This window comes from Salmo trutta, unplaced genomic scaffold (genome assembly GCF_901001165.1).
Source record: "Salmo trutta unplaced genomic scaffold, fSalTru1.1, whole genome shotgun sequence".
Taxonomy (NCBI): Eukaryota; Metazoa; Chordata; class Actinopteri; order Salmoniformes; family Salmonidae; genus Salmo; species Salmo trutta.
In genome coordinates, this window is record NW_021822952.1 from 41460 (window position 1) to 58144 (window position 16685).

Below are 16685 nucleotides of genomic sequence, written 5' to 3' on the forward strand. Positions count from 1 at the left end.
TGTGGCCCGCCTGTGAAATTCGTGCAATTCTCTTTCAACCTCTAATCAACTAGCTGTTTTTGCAGAATGTTAAAAATACGATAGTTATTCACTACACATTTTAACTAGGTGTTATTTCCATTATCTTAAGTCATTTATTTCTCAACAGGTTATTACAAAGCAGTATGACATGCAGGCGTTAAAAGCTTGTCAGCAGTGGGATTCGAACCCACACCTCCAGGGGAGACTGCGACCTGAAAGGATTCTCTTAATTATTCACTACACATGTTAACTAGGTGTTATTTCCATGATCTTAAGTCATTTATTTGTCAACTGGTTATTACAAAGCAGTATGACATGCAGGCGTTAAAAGCTTGTCAGAAGTGGGATTCGAACCCACACCTCCAGGGAGACTGCGACCTGAAAGGTTTCTCTTAATTATTCACTACACATGTTAACTAGGTGTTATTTCTATTATCTTAAGTCATTTATTTGTCAACTGGTTATTACAAAGCATTATGACATGCAGGTGTTAAAAGCTTGTCAGAAGTGGGATTCGAACCCACGCCTCCAGGGGAGACTGCGACCTGAACGCAGCGCCTTAGACCGCTCGGCCATCCTGACTCTGAACAACTGGATTTGGTGTCGGGATAAAGCGTACTAGGTAAAAGTAGAAATAGGCACGGCCTCCTGAGATCACCACAAAGACCAGTAAATGCACAATACTGTCTTGCACTTTCAACATCAAATAGTCATTGTTTTTTATCAATTAAAAACTCCAGTCATTAATTTATCCTCAATATGTCCTTCAATGGAAAAAGCGTAGCCGTGACAACGACCGACGAGTTGTGCGTTCCGAGATGCCTTTTGTTATTTTCCTGTTTGTGGCCCGCCTGTGAAATTCGTGCAATTCTCTTTCAACCTCTAATCAACTAGCTGTTTTTGCAGAATGTTAAAAATACGATAGTTATTCACTACACATTTTAACTAGGTGTTATTTCCATTATCTTAAGTCATTTATTTCTCAACAGGTTATTACAAAGCAGTATGACATGCAGGCGTTAAAAGCTTGTCAGCAGTGGGATTCGAACCCACACCTCCAGGGGAGACTGCGACCTGAAAGGATTCTCTTAATTATTCACTACACATGTTAACTAGGTGTTATTTCCATTATCTTAAGTCATTTATTTGTCAACTGGTTATTACAAAGCAGTATGACATGCAGGCGTTAAAAGCTTGTCAGAAGTGGGATTCGAACCCACACCTCCAGGGGAGACTGCGACCTGAAAGGTTTCTCTTAATTATTCACTACACATGTTAACTAGGTGTTATTTCTATTATCTTAAGTCATTTATTTGTCAACTGGTTATTACAAAGCATTATGACATGCAGGTGTTAAAAGCTTGTCAGAAGTGGGATTCGAACCCACGCCTCCAGGGGAGACTGCGACCTAAACGCAGCGCCTTAGACCGCTCGGCAATCCTGACTCTGAACAACTGGATTTGGTGTCGGGATAAAGCGTACTAGGTAAAAGTAGAAATAGACACGGCCTCCTGAGATCACCACAAAGACCAGTAAATGCACAATACTGTCTTGCACTTTCAACATCAAATAGTCATTGTTTTTTATCAATTAAAAACTCCAGTCATTGATTTATCCTCAATATGTCCTTCAATGGAAAAAGCGTAGCCGTGACAACGACCGACGAGTTGTGCGTTCCGAGATGCCTTTTGTTATTTTCCTGTTTGTGGCCCGCCTGTGAAATTCGTGCAATTCTCTTTCAACCTCTAATCAACTAGCTGTTTTTGCAGAATGTTAAAAATACGATAGTTATTCACTACACATTTTAACTAGGTGTTATTTCCATTATCTTAAGTCATTTATTTCTCAACAGGTTATTACAAAGCAGTATGACATGCAGGCGTTAAAAGCTTGTCAGCAGTGGGATTCGAACCCACACCTCCAGGGGAGACTGCGACCTGAAAGGATTCTCTTAATTATTCACTACACATGTTAACTAGGTGTTATTTCCATGATCTTAAGTCATTTATTTGTCAACTGGTTATTACAAAGCAGTATGACATGCAGGCGTTAAAAGCTTGTCAGAAGTGGGATTCGAACCCACACCTCCAGGGGAGACTGCGACCTGAAAGGTTTCTCTTAATTATTCACTACACATGTTAACTAGGTGTTATTTCTATTATCTTAAGTCATTTATTTGTCAACTGGTTATTACAAAGCAGTATGACATGCAGGCGTTAAAAGCTTGTCAGAAGTGGGATTCGAACCCACACCTCCAGGGGAGACTGCGACCTGAAAGGTTTCTCTTAATTATTCACTACACATGTTAACTAGGTGTTATTTCTATTATCTTAAGTCATTTATTTGTCAACTGGTTATTACAAAGCATTATGACATGCAGGTGTTAAAAGCTTGTCAGAAGTGGGATTCGAACCCACGCCTCCAGGGGAGACTGCGACCTGAACGCAGCGCCTTAGACCGCTCGGCCATCCTGACTCTGAACAACTGGATTTGGTGTCGGGATAAAGCGTACTAGGTAAAAGTAGAAATAGGCACGGCCTCCTGAGATCACCACAAAGACCAGTAAATGCACAATACTGTCTTGCACTTTCAACATCAAATAGTCATTGTTTTTTATCAATTAAAAACTCCAGTCATTAATTTATCCTCAATATGTCCTTCAATGGAAAAAGCGTAGCCGTGACAACGACCGACGAGTTGTGCGTTCCGAGATGCCTTTTGTTATTTTCCTGTTTGTGGCCCGCCTGTGAAATTCGTGCAATTCTCTTTCAACCTCTAATCAACTAGCTGTTTTTGCAGAATGTTAAAAATACGATAGTTATTCACTACACATTTTAACTAGGTGTTATTTCCATTATCTTAAGTCATTTATTTCTCAACAGGTTATTACAAAGCAGTATGACATGCAGGCGTTAAAAGCTTGTCAGCAGTGGGATTCGAACCCACACCTCCAGGGGAGACTGCGACCTGAAAGGATTCTCTTAATTATTCACTACACATGTTAACTAGGTGTTATTTCCATTATCTTAAGTCATTTATTTGTCAACTGGTTATTACAAAGCAGTATGACATGCAGGCGTTAAAAGCTTGTCAGAAGTGGGATTCGAACCCACACCTCCAGGGGAGACTGCGACCTGAAAGGTTTCTCTTAATTATTCACTACACATGTTAACTAGGTGTTATTTCTATTATCTTAAGTCATTTATTTGTCAACTGGTTATTACAAAGCATTATGACATGCAGGCGTTAAAAGCTTGTCAGAAGTGGGATTCGAACCCACGCCTCCAGGGGAGACTGCGACCTGAACGCAGCGCCTTAGACCGCTCGGCAATCCTGACTCTGAACAACTGGATTTGGTGTCGGGATAAAGCGTACTAGGTAAAAGTAGAAATAGGCACGGCCTCCTGAGATCACCACAAAGACCAGTAAATGCACAATACTGTCTTGCACTTTCAACATCAAATAGTCATTGTTTTTTATCAATTAAAAACTCCAGTCATTGATTTATCCTCAATATGTCCTTCAATGGAAAAAGCGTAGCCGTGACAACGACCGACGAGTTGTGCGTTCCGAGATGCCTTTTGTTATTTGCCTGTTTGTGGCCCGCCTGTGAAATTCGTGCAATTCTCTTTCAACCTCTAATCAACTAGCTGTTTTTGCAGAATGTTAAAAATACGATAGTTATTCACTACACATTTTAACTAGGTGTTATTTCCATTATCTTAAGTCATTTATTTCTCAACAGGTTATTACAAAGCAGTATGACATGCAGGCGTTAAAAGCTTGTCAGCAGTGGGATTCGAACCCACACCTCCAGGGGAGACTGCGACCTGAAAGGATTCTCTTAATTATTCACTACACATGTTAACTAGGTGTTATTTCCATGATCTTAAGTCATTTATTTGTCAACTGGTTATTACAAAGCAGTATGACATGCAGGCGTTAAAAGCTTGTCAGAAGTGGGATTCGAACCCACACCTCCAGGGGAGACTGCGACCTGAAAGGTTTCTCTTAATTATTCACTACACATGTTAACTAGGTGTTATTTCTATTATCTTAAGTCATTTATTTGTCAACTGGTTATTACAAAGCATTATGACATGCAGGTGTTAAAAGCTTGTCAGAAGTGGGATTCGAACCCACGCCTCCAGGGGAGACTGCGACCTGAACGCAGCGCCTTAGACCGCTCGGCCATCCTGACTCTGAACAACTGGATTTGGTGTCGGGATAAAGCGTACTAGGTAAAAGTAGAAATAGGCACGGCCTCCTGAGATCACCACAAAGACCAGTAAATGCACAATACTGTCTTGCACTTTCAACATCAAATAGTCATTGTTTTTTATCAATTAAAAACTCCAGTCATTGATTTATCCTCAATATGTCCTTCAATGGAAAAAGCGTAGCCGTGACAACGACCGACGAGTTGTGCGTTCCGAGATGCCTTTTGTTATTTGCCTGTTTGTGGCCCGCCTGTGAAATTCGTGCAATTCTCTTTCAACCTCTAATCAACTAGCTGTTTTTGCAGAATGTTAAAAATACGATAGTTATTCACTACACATTTTAACTAGGTGTTATTTCCATTATCTTAAGTCATTTATTTCTCAACAGGTTATTACAAAGCAGTATGACATGCAGGCGTTAAAAGCTTGTCAGCAGTGGGATTCGAACCCACACCTCCAGGGGAGACTGCGACCTGAAAGGATTCTCTTAATTATTCACTACACATGTTAACTAGGTGTTATTTCCATGATCTTAAGTCATTTATTTGTCAACTGGTTATTACAAAGCAGTATGACATGCAGGCGTTAAAAGCTTGTCAGAAGTGGGATTCGAACCCACACCTCCAGGGGAGACTGCGACCTGAAAGGTTTCTCTTAATTATTCACACATGTTAACTAGGTGTTATTTCTATTATCTTAAGTCATTTATTTGTCAACTGGTTATTACAAAGCATTATGACTTGCAGGTGTTAAAAGCTTGTCAGAAGTGGGATTCGAACCCACGCCTCCAGGGGAGACTGCGACCTGAACGCAGCGCCTTAGACCGCTCGGCCATCCTGACTCTGAACAACTGGATTTGGTGTCGGGATAAAGCGTACTAGGTAAAAGTAGAAATAGGCACGGCCTCCTGAGATCACCACAAAGACCAGTAAATGCACAATACTGTCTTGCACTTTCAACATCAAATAGTCATTGTTTTTTATCAATTAAAAACTCCAGTCATTGATTTATCCTCAATATGTCCTTCAATGGAAAAAGCGTAGCCGTGACAACGACCGACGAGTTGTGCGTTCCGAGATGCCTTTTGTTATTTGCCTGTTTGTGGCCCGCCTGTGAAATTCGTGCAATTCTCTTTCAACCTCTAATCAACTAGCTGTTTTTGCAGAATGTTAAAAATACGATAGTTATTCACTACACATTTTAACTAGGTGTTATTTCCATTATCTTAAGTCATTTATTTCTCAACAGGTTATTACAAAGCAGTATGACATGCAGGCGTTAAAAGCTTGTCAGCAGTGGGATTCGAACCCACACCTCCAGGGGAGACTGCGACCTGAAAGGATTCTCTTAATTATTCACTACACATGTTAACTAGGTGTTATTTCCATTATCTTAAGTCATTTATTTGTCAACTGGTTATTACAAAGCAGTATGACATGCAGGCGTTAAAAGCTTGTCAGAAGTGGGATTCGAACCCACACCTCCAGGGGAGACTGCGACCTGAAAGGTTTCTCTTAATTATTCACTACACATGTTAACTAGGTGAATTTATCTTAAGTCATTTATTTGTCAACTGGTTATTACAAAGCATTATGACATGCAGGCGTTAAAAGCTTGTCAGAAGTGGGATTCGAACCCACGCCTCCAGGGGAGACTGCGACCTGAACGCAGCGCCTTAGACCGCTCGGCAATCCTGACTCTGAACAACTGGATTTGGTGTCGGGATAAAGCGTACTAGGTAAAAGTAGAAATAGGCACGGCCTCCTGAGATCACCACAAAGACCAGTAAATGCACAATACTGTCTTGCACTTTCAACATCAAATAGTCATTGTTTTTTATCAATTAAAAACTCCAGTCATTGATTTATCCTCAATATGTCCTTCAATGGAAAAAGCGTAGCCGTGACAACGACCGACGAGTTGTGCGTTCCGAGATGCCTTTTGTTATTTGCCTGTTTGTGGCCCGCCTGTGAAATTCGTGCAATTCTCTTTCAACCTCTAATCAACTAGCTGTTTTTGCAGAATGTTAAAAATACGATAGTTATTCACTACACATTTTAACTAGGTGTTATTTCCATTATCTTAAGTCATTTATTTCTCAACAGGTTATTACAAAGCAGTATGACATGCAGGCGTTAAAAGCTTGTCAGAAGTGGGATTCGAACCCACACCTCCAGGGGAGACTGCGACCTGAAAGGATTCTCTTAATTATTCACTACACATGTTAACTAGGTGTTATTTCTATTATCTTAAGTCATTTATTTGTCAACTGGTTATTACAAAGCAGTATGACATGCAGGCGTTAAAAGCTTGTCAGAAGTGGGATTCGAACCCACGCCTCCAGGGGAGACTGCGACCTAACGCAGCGCCTTAGACCGCTCGGCCATCCTGACTCTGAACAACTGGATTTGGTGTCGGGATAAAGCGTACTAGGTAAAAGTAGAAATAGGCACGGCCTCCTGAGATCACCACAAAGACCAGTAAATGCACAATACTGTCTTGCACTTTCAACATCAAATAGTCATTGTTTTTTATCAATTAAAAACTCCAGTCATTGATTTATCCTCAATATGTCCTTCAATGGAAAAAGCGTAGCCGTGACAACGACCGACGAGTTGTGCGTTCCGAGATGCCTTTTGTTATTTGCCTGTTTGTGGCCCGCCTGTGAAATTCGTGCAATTCTCTTTCAACCTCTAATCAACTAGCTGTTTTTGCAGAATGTTAAAAATACGATAGTTATTCACTACACATTTTAACTAGGTGTTATTTCCATTATCTTAAGTCATTTATTTCTCAACAGGTTATTACAAAGCAGTATGACATGCAGGCGTTAAAAGCTTGTCAGAAGTGGGATTCGAACCCACACCTCCAGGGGAGACTGCGACCTGAAAGGATTCTCTTAATTATTCACTACACATGTTAACTAGGTGTTATTTCCATGATCTTAAGTCATTTATTTGTCAACTGGTTATTACAAAGCAGTATGACATGCAGGCGTTAAAAGCTTGTCAGAAGTGGGATTCGAACCCACACCTCCAGGGGAGACTGCGACCTGAAAGGTTTCTCTTAATTATTCACTACACATGTTAACTAGGTGTTATTTCTATTATCTTAAGTCATTTATTTGTCAACTGGTTATTACAAAGCATTATGACATGCAGGTGTTAAAAGCTTGTCAGAAGTGGGATTCGAACCCACGCCTCCAGGGGAGACTGCGACCTGAACGCAGCGCCTTAGACCGCTCGGCCATCCTGACTCTGAACAACTGGATTTGGTGTCGGGATAAAGCGTACTAGGTAAAAGTAGAAATAGGCACGGCCTCCTGAGATCACCACAAAGACCAGTAAATGCACAATACTGTCTTGCACTTTCAACATCAAATAGTCATTGTTTTTTATCAATTAAAAACTCCAGTCATTGATTTATCCTCAATATGTCCTTCAATGGAAAAAGCGTAGCCGTGACAACGACCGACGAGTTGTGCGTTCCGAGATGCCTTTTGTTATTTGCCTGTTTGTGGCCCGCCTGTGAAATTCGTGCAATTCTCTTTCAACCTCTAATCAACTAGCTGTTTTTGCAGAATGTTAAAAATACGATAGTTATTCACTACACATTTTAACTAGGTGTTATTTCCATTATCTTAAGTCATTTATTTCTCAACAGGTTATTACAAAGCAGTATGACATGCAGGCGTTAAAAGCTTGTCAGCAGTGGGATTCGAACCCACACCTCCAGGGGAGACTGCGACCTGAAAGGATTCTCTTAATTATTCACTACACATGTTAACTAGGTGTTATTTCCATGATCTTAAGTCATTTATTTGTCAACTGGTTATTACAAAGCAGTATGACATGCAGGCGTTAAAAGCTTGTCAGAAGTGGGATTCGAACCCACACCTCCAGGGGAGACTGCGACCTGAAAGGTTTCTCTTAATTATTCACTACACATGTTAACTAGGTGTTATTTCCATTATCTTAAGTCATTTATTTGTCAACTGGTTATTACAAAGCATTATGACATGCAGGTGTTAAAAGCTTGTCAGAAGTGGGATTCGAACCCACGCCTCCAGGGGAGACTGCGACCTAAACGCAGCGCCTTAGACCGCTCGGCAATCCTGACTCTGAACAACTGGATTTGGTGTCGGGATAAAGCGTACTAGGTAAAAGTAGAAATAGACACGGCCTCCTGAGATCACCACAAAGACCAGTAAATGCACAATACTGTCTTGCACTTTCAACATCAAATAGTCATTGTTTTTTATCAATTAAAAACTCCAGTCATTGATTTATCCTCAATATGTCCTTCAATGGAAAAAGCGTAGCCGTGACAACGACCGACGAGTTGTGCGTTCCGAGATGCCTTTTGTTATTTTCCTGTTTGTGGCCCGCCTGTGAAATTCGTGCAATTCTCTTTCAACCTCTAATCAACTAGCTGTTTTTGCAGAATGTTAAAAATACGATAGTTATTCACTACACATTTTAACTAGGTGTTATTTCCATTATCTTAAGTCATTTATTTCTCAACAGGTTATTACAAAGCAGTATGACATGCAGGCGTTAAAAGCTTGTCAGCAGTGGGATTCGAACCCACACCTCCAGGGGAGACTGCGACCTGAAAGGATTCTCTTAATTATTCACTACACATGTTAACTAGGTGTTATTTCCATTATCTTAAGTCATTTATTTGTCAACTGGTTATTACAAAGCAGTATGACATGCAGGCGTTAAAAGCTTGTCAGAAGTGGGATTCGAACCCACACCTCCAGGGGAGACTGCGACCTGAAAGGTTTCTCTTAATTATTCACTACACATGTTAACTAGGTGTTATTTCTATTATCTTAAGTCATTTATTTGTCAACTGGTTATTACAAAGCATTATGACATGCAGGTGTTAAAAGCTTGTCAGAAGTGGGATTCGAACCCACGCCTCCAGGGGAGACTGCGACCTGAACGCAGCGCCTTAGACCGCTCGGCCATCCTGACTCTGAACAACTGGATTTGGTGTCGGGATAAAGCGTACTAGGTAAAAGTAGAAATAGACACGGCCTCCTGAGATCACCACAAAGACCAGTAAATGCACAATACTGTCTTGCACTTTCAACATCAAATAGTCATTGTTTTTTATCAATTAAAAACTCCAGTCATTGATTTATCCTCAATATGTCCTTCAATGGAAAAAGCGTAGCCGTGACAACGACCGACGAGTTGTGCGTTCCGAGATGCCTTTTGTTATTTTCCTGTTTGTGGCCCGCCTGTGAAATTCGTGCAATTCTCTTTCAACCTCTAATCAACTAGCTGTTTTTGCAGAATGTTAAAAATACGATAGTTATTCACTACACATTTTAACTAGGTGTTATTTCCATTATCTTAAGTCATTTATTTCTCAACAGGTTATTACAAAGCAGTATGACATGCAGGCGTTAAAAGCTTGTCAGCAGTGGGATTCGAACCCACACCTCCAGGGGAGACTGCGACCTGAAAGGATTCTCTTAATTATTCACTACACATGTTAACTAGGTGTTATTTCCATGATCTTAAGTCATTTATTTGTCAACTGGTTATTACAAAGCAGTATGACATGCAGGCGTTAAAAGCTTGTCAGAAGTGGGATTCGAACCCACACCTCCAGGGGAGACTGCGACCTGAAAGGTTTCTCTTAATTATTCACTACACATGTTAACTAGGTGTTATTTCTATTATCTTAAGTCATTTATTTGTCAACTGGTTATTACAAAGCATTATGACATGCAGGTGTTAAAAGCTTGTCAGAAGTGGGATTCGAACCCACGCCTCCAGGGGAGACTGCGACCTGAACGCAGCGCCTTAGACCGCTCGGCCATCCTGACTCTGAACAACTGGATTTGGTGTCGGGATAAAGCGTACTAGGTAAAAGTAGAAATAGACACGGCCTCCTGAGATCACCACAAAGACCAGTAAATGCACAATACTGTCTTGCACTTTCAACATCAAATAGTCATTGTTTTTTATCAATTAAAAACTCCAGTCATTGATTTATCCTCAATATGTCCTTCAATGGAAAAAGCGTAGCCGTGACAACGACCGACGAGTTGTGCGTTCCAAGATGCCTTTTGTTATTTGCCTGTTTGTGGCCCCCCTGTGAAATTCGTGCAATTCTCTTTCAACCTCTAATCAACTAGCTGTTTTTGCAGAATGTTAAAAATACGATAGTTATTCACTACACATTTTAACTAGGTGTTATTTCCATTATCTTAAGTCATTTATTTCTCAACAGGTTATTACAAAGCAGTATGACATGCAGGCGTTAAAAGCTTGTCAGCAGTGGGATTCGAACCCACACCTCCAGGGGAGACTGCGACCTGAAAGGATTCTCTTAATTATTCACTACACATGTTAACTAGGTGTTATTTCCATGATCTTAAGTCATTTATTTGTCAACTGGTTATTACAAAGCAGTATGACATGCAGGCGTTAAAAGCTTGTCAGAAGTGGGATTCGAACCCACACCTCCAGGGGAGACTGCGACCTGAAAGGTTTCTCTTAATTATTCACTACACATGTTAACTAGGTGTTATTTCTATTATCTTAAGTCATTTATTTGTCAACTGGTTATTACAAAGCATTATGACATGCAGGTGTTAAAAGCTTGTCAGAAGTGGGATTCGAACCCACGCCTCCAGGGGAGACTGCGACCTGAACGCAGCGCCTTAGACCGCTCGGCCATCCTGACTCTGAACAACTGGATTTGGTGTCGGGATAAAGCGTACTAGGTAAAAGTAGAAATAGGCACGGCCTCCTGAGATCACCACAAAGACCAGTAAATGCACAATACTGTCTTGCACTTTCAACATCAAATAGTCATTGTTTTTTATCAATTAAAAACTCCAGTCATTAATTTATCCTCAATATGTCCTTCAATGGAAAAAGCGTAGCCGTGACAACGACCGACGAGTTGTGCGTTCCGAGATGCCTTTTGTTATTTTCCTGTTTGTGGCCCGCCTGTGAAATTCGTGCAATTCTCTTTCAACCTCTAATCAACTAGCTGTTTTTGCAGAATGTTAAAAATACGATAGTTATTCACTACACATTTTAACTAGGTGTTATTTCCATTATCTTAAGTAATTTATTTCTCAACAGGTTATTACAAAGCAGTATGACATGCAGGCGTTAAAAGCTTGTCAGCAGTGGGATTCAAACAGACACCTCCAGGGGAGACTGCGACCTGAAAGGTTTCTCTTAATTGTTCACTACACATGTTAACTAGGTGTTATTTCTATTATCTTAAGTCATTTATTTGTCAACTGGTTATTACAAAGCATTATGACATGCAGGTGTTAAAAGCTTGTCAGAAGTGGGATTCGAACCCACGCCTCCAGGGGAGACTGCGACCTGAACGCAGCGCCTTAGACCGCTCGGCCATCCTGACTCTGAACAACTGGATTTGGTGTCGGGATAAAGCGTACTAGGTAAAAGTAGAAATAGGCACGGCCTCCTGAGATCACCACAAAGACCAGTAAATGCACAATACTGTCTTGCACTTTCAACATCAAATAGTCATTGTTTTTTATCAATTAAAAACTCCAGTCATTAATTTATCCTCAATATGTCCTTCAATGGAAAAAGCGTAGCCGTGACAACGACCGACGAGTTGTGCGTTCCGAGATGCCTTTTGTTATTTTCCTGTTTGTGGCCCGCCTGTGAAATTCGTGCAATTCTCTTTAGACCTCTAATCAACTAGCTGTTTTTGCAGAATGTTAAAAATACGATAGTTATTCACTACACATTTTAACTAGGTGTTATTTCCATTATCTTAAGTCATTTATTTCTCAACAGGTTATTACAAAGCAGTATGACATGCAGGCGTTAAAAGCTTGTCAGCAGTGGGATTCGAACCCACACCTCCAGGGGAGACTGCGACCTGAAAGGATTCTCTTAATTATTCACTACACATGTTAACTAGGTGTTATTTCCATGATCTTAAGTCATTTATTTGTCAACTGGTTATTACAAAGCAGTATGACATGCAGGCGTTAAAAGCTTGTCAGAAGTGGGATTCGAACCCACACCTCCAGGGGAGACTGCGACCTGAAAGGTTTCTCTTAATTATTCACTACACATGTTAACTAGGTGTTATTTCTATTATCTTAAGTCATTTATTTGTCAACTGGTTATTACAAAGCATTATGACATGCAGGTGTTAAAAGCTTGTCAGAAGTGGGATTCGAACCCACGCCTCCAGGGGAGACTGCGACCTGAACGCAGCGCCTTAGACCGCTCGGCCATCCTGACTCTGAACAACTGGATTTGGTGTCGGGATAAAGCGTACTAGGTAAAAGTAGAAATAGACACGGCCTCCTGAGATCACCACAAAGACCAGTAAATGCACAATACTGTCTTGCACTTTCAACATCAAATAGTCATTGTTTTTTATCAATTAAAAACTCCAGTCATTGATTTATCCTCAATATGTCCTTCAATGGAAAAAGCGTAGCCGTGACAACGACCGACGAGTTGTGCGTTCCGAGATGCCTTTTGTTATTTGCCTGTTTGTGGCCCGCCTGTGAAATTCGTGCAATTCTCTTTCAACCTCTAATCAACTAGCTGTTTTTGCAGAATGTTAAAAATACGATAGTTATTCACTACACATTTTAACTAGGTGTTATTTCCATTATCTTAAGTCATTTATTTCTCAACAGGTTATTACAAAGCAGTATGACATGCAGGCGTTAAAAGCTTGTCAGCAGTGGGATTCGAACCCACACCTCCAGGGGAGACTGCGACCTGAAAGGATTCTCTTAATTATTCACTACACATGTTAACTAGGTGTTATTTCCATGATCTTAAGTCATTTATTTGTCAACTGGTTATTACAAAGCAGTATGACATGCAGGCGTTAAAAGCTTGTCAGAAGTGGGATTCGAACCCACACCTCCAGGGGAGACTGCGACCTGAAAGGTTTCTCTTAATTATTCACTACACATGTTAACTAGGTGTTATTTCTATTATCTTAAGTCATTTATTTGTCAACTGGTTATTACAAAGCATTATGACATGCAGGTGTTAAAAGCTTGTCAGAAGTGGGATTCGAACCCACGCCTCCAGGGGAGACTGCGACCTGAACGCAGCGCCTTAGACCGCTCGGCCATCCTGACTCTGAACAACTGGATTTGGTGTCGGGATAAAGCGTACTAGGTAAAAGTAGAAATAGGCACGGCCTCCTGAGATCACCACAAAGACCAGTAAATGCACAATACTGTCTTGCACTTTCAACATCAAATAGTCATTGTTTTTTATCAATTAAAAACTCCAGTCATTGATTTATCCTCAATATGTCCTTCAATGGAAAAAGCGTAGCCGTGACAACGACCGACGAGTTGTGCGTTCCGAGATGCCTTTTGTTATTTGCCTGTTTGTGGCCTGCCTGTGAAATTCGTGCAATTCTCTTTCAACCTCTAATCAAATAGCTGTTTTTGCAGAATGTTAAAAATACGATAGTTATTCACTACACATTTTAACTAGGTGTTATTTCCATTATCTTAAGTCATTTATTTCTCAACAGGTTATTACAAAGCAGTATGACATGCAGGCGTTAAAAGCTTGTCAGCAGTGGGATTCGAACCCACACCTCCAGGGGAGACTGCGACCTGAAAGGATTCTCTTAATTATTCACTACACATGTTAACTAGGTGTTATTTCCATGATCTTAAGTCATTTTTTAATTATTCACTACACATGTTAACTAGGTGTTATTTCCATGATCTTAAGTCATTTATTTGTCAACTGGTTATTACAAAGCAGTATGACATGCAGGCGTTAAAAGCTTGTCAGAAGTGGGATTCGAACCCACACCTCCAGGGGAGACTGCGACCTGAAAGGTTTCTCTTAATTATTCACTACACATGTTAACTAGGTGTTATTTCTATTATCTTAAGTCATTTATTTGTCAACTGGTTATTACAAAGCATTATGACATGCAGGCTGTTAAAAGCTTGTCAGAAGTGGGATTCGAACCCACGCCTCCAGGGGAGACTGCGACCTGAACGCAGCGCCTTAGACCGCTCGGCCATCCTGACTCTGAACAACTGGATTTGGTGTCGGGATAAAGCGTACTAGGTAAAAGTAGAAATAGGCACGGCCTCCTGAGATCACCACAAAGACCAGTAAATGCACAATACTGTCTTGCACTTTCAACATCAAATAGTCATTGTTTTTTATCAATTAAAAACTCCAGTCATTGATTTATCCTCAATATGTCCTTCAATGGAAAAAGCGTAGCCGTGACAACGACCGACGAGTTGTGCGTTCCGAGATGCCTTTTGTTATTTGCCTGTTTGTGGCCCGCCTGTGAAATTCGTGCAATTCTCTTTCAACCTCTAATCAACTAGCTGTTTTTGCAGAATGTTAAAAATACGATAGTTATTCACTACACATTTTAACTAGGTGTTATTTCCATTATCTTAAGTCATTTATTTCTCAACAGGTTATTACAAAGCAGTATGACATGCAGGCGTTAAAAGCTTGTCAGCAGTGGGATTCAAACAGACACCTCCAGGGGAGACTGCGACCTGAAAGGATTCTCTTAATTATTCACTACACATGTTAACTAGGTGTTATTTCCATTATCTTAAGTCATTTATTTGTCAACTGGTTATTACAAAGCAGTATGACATGCAGGCGTTAAAAGCTTGTCAGAAGTGGGATTCGAACCCACGCCTCCAGGGGAGACTGCGACCTAAACGCAGCGCCTTAGACCGCTCGGCCATCCTGACTCTGAACAACTGGATTTGGTGTCGGGATAAAGCGTACTAGGTAAAAGTAGAAATAGGCACGGCCTCCTGAGATCACCACAAAGACCAGTAAATGCACAATACTGTCTTGCACTTTCAACATCAAATAGTCATTGTTTTTTATCAATTAAAAACTCCAGTCATTGATTTATCCTCAATATGTCCTTCAATGGAAAAAGCGTAGCCGTGACAACGACCGACGAGTTGTGCGTTCCGAGATGCCTTTTGTTATTTGCCTGTTTGTGGCCCGCCTGTGAAATTCGTGCAATTCTCTTTCAACCTCTAATCAACTAGCTGTTTTTGCAGAATGTTAAAAATACGATAGTTATTCACTACACATTTTAACTAGGTGTTATTTCCATTATCTTAAGTCATTTATTTCTCAACAGGTTATTACAAAGCAGTATGACATGCAGGCGTTAAAAGCTTGTCAGCAGTGGGATTCGAACCCACACCTCCAGGGGAGACTGCGACCTGAAAGGATTCTCTTAATTATTCACTACACATGTTAACTAGGTGTTATTTCCATGATCTTAAGTCATTTATTTGTCAACTGGTTATTACAAAGCAGTATGACATGCAGGCGTTAAAAGCTTGTCAGAAGTGGGATTCGAACCCACACCTCCAGGGGAGACTGCGACCTGAAAGGTTTCTCTTAATTATTCACTACACATGTTAACTAGGTGTTATTTCTATTATCTTAAGTCATTTATTTGTCAACTGGTTATTACAAAGCAGTATGACATGCAGGCGTTAAAAGCTTGTCAGAAGTGGGATTCGAACCCACACCTCCAGGGGAGACTGCGACCTGAAAGGTTTCTCTTAATTATTCACTACACATGTTAACTAGGTGTTATTTCTATTATCTTAAGTCATGTATTTGTCAACTGGTTATTACAAAGCAGTATGACATGCAGGCGTTAAAAGCTTGTCAGAAGTGGGATTCGAACCCACGCCTCCAGGGGAGACTGCGACCTAAACGCAGCGCCTTAGACCACTCGGCCATCCTGACTCTGAACAACTGGATTTGGTGTCGGGATAAAGCGTACTAGGTAAAAGTAGAAATAGGCACGGCCTCCTGAGATCACCACAAAGACCAGTAAATGCACAATACTGTCTTGCACTTTCAACATCAAATAGTCATTGTTTTTTATCAATTAAAAACTCCAGTCATTGATTTATCCTCAATATGTCCTTCAATGGAAAAAGCGTAGCCGTGACAACGACCGACGAGTTGTGCGTTCCGAGATGCCTTTTGTTATTTGCCTGTTTGTGGCCCGCCTGTGAAATTCGTGCAATTCTCTTTCAACCTCTAATCAACTAGCTGTTTTTGCAGAATGTTAAAAATACGATAGTTATTCACTACACATTTTAACTAGGTGTTATTTCCATTATCTTAAGTCATTTATTTCTCAACAGGTTATTACAAAGCAGTATGACATGCAGGCGTTAAAAGCTTGTCAGCAGTGGGATTCGAACCCACACCTCCAGGGGAGACTGCGACCTGAAAGGATTCTCTTAATTATTCACTACACATGTTAACTAGGTGTTATTTCCATGATCTTAAGTCATTTATTTGTCAACTGGTTATTACAAAGCAGTATGACATGCAGGCGTTAAAAGCTTGTCAGAAGTGGGATTCAAACCCACACCTCCAGGGGAGACTGCGACCTGAAAGG

At 40.7% G+C, this 16685-nt stretch overlaps 18 non-coding genes across 18 annotated transcripts; all 18 read right to left on the bottom strand.

Annotated features, from left to right (window-relative positions):
- Window positions 1-520: 520 nt before the first annotated feature.
- Window positions 521-603, bottom strand: trnal-cag (transfer RNA leucine (anticodon CAG)). Its single transcript has one exon. It is a non-coding gene; the product is annotated as a tRNA-Leu (tRNA).
- A 780-nt stretch (window positions 604-1383) lies between these two features.
- trnal-uag (transfer RNA leucine (anticodon UAG)) lies at window positions 1384-1466 on the bottom strand. Its single transcript has one exon. It is a non-coding gene; the product is annotated as a tRNA-Leu (tRNA).
- A 947-nt stretch (window positions 1467-2413) lies between these two features.
- On the bottom strand, window positions 2414-2496 carry trnal-cag (transfer RNA leucine (anticodon CAG)). The gene has a single exon. It is a non-coding gene; the product is annotated as a tRNA-Leu (tRNA).
- Window positions 2497-3276: 780 nt separating this feature from the next.
- On the bottom strand, window positions 3277-3359 carry trnal-cag (transfer RNA leucine (anticodon CAG)). Its single transcript has one exon. It is a non-coding gene; the product is annotated as a tRNA-Leu (tRNA).
- A 780-nt stretch (window positions 3360-4139) lies between these two features.
- trnal-cag (transfer RNA leucine (anticodon CAG)) lies at window positions 4140-4222 on the bottom strand. Its single transcript has one exon. It is a non-coding gene; the product is annotated as a tRNA-Leu (tRNA).
- A 777-nt stretch (window positions 4223-4999) lies between these two features.
- Window positions 5000-5082, bottom strand: trnal-cag (transfer RNA leucine (anticodon CAG)). Its single transcript has one exon. It is a non-coding gene; the product is annotated as a tRNA-Leu (tRNA).
- Window positions 5083-5856: 774 nt separating this feature from the next.
- trnal-cag (transfer RNA leucine (anticodon CAG)) lies at window positions 5857-5939 on the bottom strand. Its single transcript has one exon. It is a non-coding gene; the product is annotated as a tRNA-Leu (tRNA).
- Window positions 5940-7414: 1475 nt separating this feature from the next.
- Window positions 7415-7497, bottom strand: trnal-cag (transfer RNA leucine (anticodon CAG)). The gene has a single exon. It is a non-coding gene; the product is annotated as a tRNA-Leu (tRNA).
- Window positions 7498-8277: 780 nt separating this feature from the next.
- trnal-uag (transfer RNA leucine (anticodon UAG)) lies at window positions 8278-8360 on the bottom strand. The gene has a single exon. It is a non-coding gene; the product is annotated as a tRNA-Leu (tRNA).
- A 780-nt stretch (window positions 8361-9140) lies between these two features.
- On the bottom strand, window positions 9141-9223 carry trnal-cag (transfer RNA leucine (anticodon CAG)). Its single transcript has one exon. It is a non-coding gene; the product is annotated as a tRNA-Leu (tRNA).
- Window positions 9224-10003: 780 nt separating this feature from the next.
- Window positions 10004-10086, bottom strand: trnal-cag (transfer RNA leucine (anticodon CAG)). Its single transcript has one exon. It is a non-coding gene; the product is annotated as a tRNA-Leu (tRNA).
- Window positions 10087-10866: 780 nt separating this feature from the next.
- On the bottom strand, window positions 10867-10949 carry trnal-cag (transfer RNA leucine (anticodon CAG)). The gene has a single exon. It is a non-coding gene; the product is annotated as a tRNA-Leu (tRNA).
- A 613-nt stretch (window positions 10950-11562) lies between these two features.
- trnal-cag (transfer RNA leucine (anticodon CAG)) lies at window positions 11563-11645 on the bottom strand. The gene has a single exon. It is a non-coding gene; the product is annotated as a tRNA-Leu (tRNA).
- Window positions 11646-12425: 780 nt separating this feature from the next.
- On the bottom strand, window positions 12426-12508 carry trnal-cag (transfer RNA leucine (anticodon CAG)). The gene has a single exon. It is a non-coding gene; the product is annotated as a tRNA-Leu (tRNA).
- Window positions 12509-13288: 780 nt separating this feature from the next.
- trnal-cag (transfer RNA leucine (anticodon CAG)) lies at window positions 13289-13371 on the bottom strand. The gene has a single exon. It is a non-coding gene; the product is annotated as a tRNA-Leu (tRNA).
- Window positions 13372-14209: 838 nt separating this feature from the next.
- On the bottom strand, window positions 14210-14292 carry trnal-cag (transfer RNA leucine (anticodon CAG)). The gene has a single exon. It is a non-coding gene; the product is annotated as a tRNA-Leu (tRNA).
- A 613-nt stretch (window positions 14293-14905) lies between these two features.
- Window positions 14906-14988, bottom strand: trnal-uag (transfer RNA leucine (anticodon UAG)). Its single transcript has one exon. It is a non-coding gene; the product is annotated as a tRNA-Leu (tRNA).
- A 947-nt stretch (window positions 14989-15935) lies between these two features.
- On the bottom strand, window positions 15936-16018 carry trnal-uag (transfer RNA leucine (anticodon UAG)). The gene has a single exon. It is a non-coding gene; the product is annotated as a tRNA-Leu (tRNA).
- Window positions 16019-16685: the final 667 nt, after the last annotated feature.